The 2,881-nt window shown below is 49.1% G+C and overlaps 1 pseudogene across 1 annotated transcript; it reads right to left on the bottom strand.

Moving 5' to 3' along the window:
* Positions 1-884: 884 nt before the first annotated feature.
* Positions 885-2,106, bottom strand: LOC306662193 (forkhead box protein K2-like; annotated as a pseudogene). Its single transcript has one exon. The product of its transcript is annotated as a forkhead box protein K2-like (transcript).
* Between the last annotated feature and the right edge of the window lie 775 nt (positions 2,107-2,881).

Genomic DNA, 2,881 nt, shown 5'->3' with positions numbered 1-2,881 from the left:
CGGAGGAGGGAGAAAGCCTTGATGTAGAGAATCTTCTTCCACTTTTTTAAGTGCTGGCAATAGTTGAAAAGATCTCACAGAATTTGAGGGTAAAGGGAGCCTTCAGAAGGCCATTGATTTTGATTATCTAAGTGACAAGAAGGCCAGTCCTGAGTACAGAATTTGATGAGAGTTTTTGGCTTGATGTCTGGGGTCAGTGAGAGGTGAGCTAAATTGGAGAGTAAACATTTTAAGGGGGAACCGCTCGGGAGGGATGAAGAGGCCCCCATCATCCTTTGAAAGGAGAGAGAGAGAGAGAGAGAGAGAGAGAGAGAGAGAGAGAGAGAGAGAGAGAGAGAGAGAGAGAGAGAGAGAGATCTCCAGGCCAGAAAAATGAATGGATGACTCAGGCGTCCCCAAGGAGAAAAAACATTCATGGGACCCAGTAGGGTCGGGGGCAGAGGGAAAAGTCAGGTTGTCACCTGAGGATTCCCTTGCCAGGCAGAAATGCCGGAGGCCAGGGGCCAGAGGCCACGGAGAACCTAGCGCTAGAGGGGGTCCTCGATATTTGAGGAGTTTCCCCTCCCGGGTTTTGGCACAAATGAAAGGAATCACACAGAGACACAAGCCAAAGCAAAACCCCAGAGCAGTTCCATTTTATTTTAAAAATGTACACACTTATATAGGGCCAGGAAGAGGCTGATTGGTTGGGGCATAAAACGGGGTGAGAGTTGATTGGGTGAGCCTTGTTGCTAGGGGTCTGGGCGGGGTGTCAAGTGCCGATTGGGTGCGAGTTTGCACCTGCGGGAGAAGGTTGGTCAAGTGCCGATTGGGAAAAATAAGAGTGGTGACCTTATAACCACGACTGGGCCAGCAACTGTGTATGGTTGCTGGGGCTAGTCCAGCTATGGGGTGACCCACCCTGCTGATATGTGTTGGACTATGTGGATCGTCTGTCTGCATGACAGGTGCCTGAGACGTGGAGATGTTGTAACAGTGGAGGTGACAGGCTTGACTGCAGGGGTTAGCTGCTGCTGGATGGTGATTAAGACTTGATAGGGGCAAGCTTGGTGTGCTCTGGGCAAACCGGGCCTCTTGGATGACAGTGAGTTTGGACTGTCAGGCACTGGGCTCAGGCTCCCTGGGGGGCTGGCGAACAGTCCTGTGACAGGCTCTCAGAGGTCTGGGCCCCACTGGAGTGAGCAGACAGCACTACCCTGTGGTTGGGAAAGGCTGAAGCACTCTTAGAGGAAAGCGGTCCCAGAGGAACATTTTAAAGCAAGGCAGCCCTAGCCTGCTCAATTTGCTCTCAAAGGCTGAATTTATCTCCAGAAGGAGCCTTTGCCTTGCTCTTCTTGGGAATGCAGGACTTGTATAAAATAAAGTTCAGAGAGAGATTGTGGTGAATTGAATCATGCCAGCCCTTGTCCGCAGTCCTGGGGTATGGATAGTTTTTAGTGATATGTCTATAAATTCCATTTAGGGTGAGTTATTTATCAGCATTGTAATCACTTGTACTATTAATTGTGCACAGGAATAAGGTGGCTATGGATCATCCTTTGGACTATCTCTACCTGAATCTTCCTCTTCATTTTCTGACTGAATTATCAGTCATTAGGTTGAGGTCAGATGGTATCACACTGCCCATTTTGTGTCCTGAAGACCAGGCTCCTGGGGAGCTGGATGGGCAAGAGTTTGCAGCATTGTTGGTGCCTGTGGAGGAAGGGAGGGGGCTGATGATGTGGGCCATGGTATCTGGAATGTTGACGGTCAGGGGCAAGTTGTGCACTGCACAGGCTTCGCCGGGCACTGGGAGCCTCCAGCTTGTCCCTTTTCTTGCTAGACAGGGCTGTGAACATTATCTTGATGTTTGCAGTTGGAAAACTGAATGTGCACTCGCATTGCAGCTGCAGCGGTGGCGCCCTGGGCTGCTGGAACACGCAGTCCACGCACAGGCCATTCTTGCCCAGCCAGCCGCAAGTAGACGTCGCGGCCCGCGTCAGGCAGGGGCTTCGCGGTCTCCTGGGCCACTGCCTCATGTTAGCAGCCCCAGGCGGTGAAGCTCTCCAGGTGGTGCCAGGCGATGAAGCTCGAGTGACCTGAACTCTGAGACGAGTCATGACCCATGATTACCGAGCGCTTCTTCATGAAATACTCCAACTCGCTGCCTTCCAGCCACACTACAGTCCAATCGCGGGGCCACCCACCACCCTCTGCCCAGAGGCCGCCATCGCCTGCGAGGAACTAGGGCGCCCTGGCGGGCGGAGGCCTGGACGGATTTGTGGGCTTCCCAAGTCAAGGACCGGTGCCCGAGGCTGTGGGTCTGTGGCGAGGAGAGTCAAACAGAGATGTTTATCTTCATATTAAATTATCTTCTTCTGATGGTTTTCCCTTATTTAATTGCACTAGCTCATACTTCAAGTACAATTTAAACGGTACTTCAGAATCAAGACATCCATCACTCTTGACTTACTCCTCAGCTTACTGCAATGTCCCTAATGTTTCCCTGACTGGCACAATGACTTTAAGATAGATGGAATTTCTAATACCAAATTGTGGTTGAATTTCTGTGATAAAAACCTCTGGGTCATACTGTATTTTTCAATGTGGTATGGAGTTTACTTACTAATATTTTGCTAATTATTTTTAATTAATAATTAAGACCATTAATTAATAAGTAAGGCCATGTTATGTGTTTTAATTTCCCCCCAATGCAAGATAATGGAACCTGCATAGAGAAACTATGTTCAGACTGACCATAGCCTAACAGGCGGTCTTACATTTTAGACTTTAGTTCCTAATTTTCAAGCATGGTGTATATAAGTTTCCATGAGGGACCCATACTGCATACACATGAAAAAAAAATGGATAAGTGAGGGCTCACCTTTACCCTTGAGTATTC

Source organism: Sciurus vulgaris, assembly GCF_902686455.1.
Source record: "Sciurus vulgaris genome assembly, chromosome: 5".
Classification (NCBI taxonomy): Eukaryota; Metazoa; Chordata; class Mammalia; order Rodentia; family Sciuridae; genus Sciurus; species Sciurus vulgaris.
This window is presented reverse-complemented; position numbering and strand designations above follow the sequence as displayed.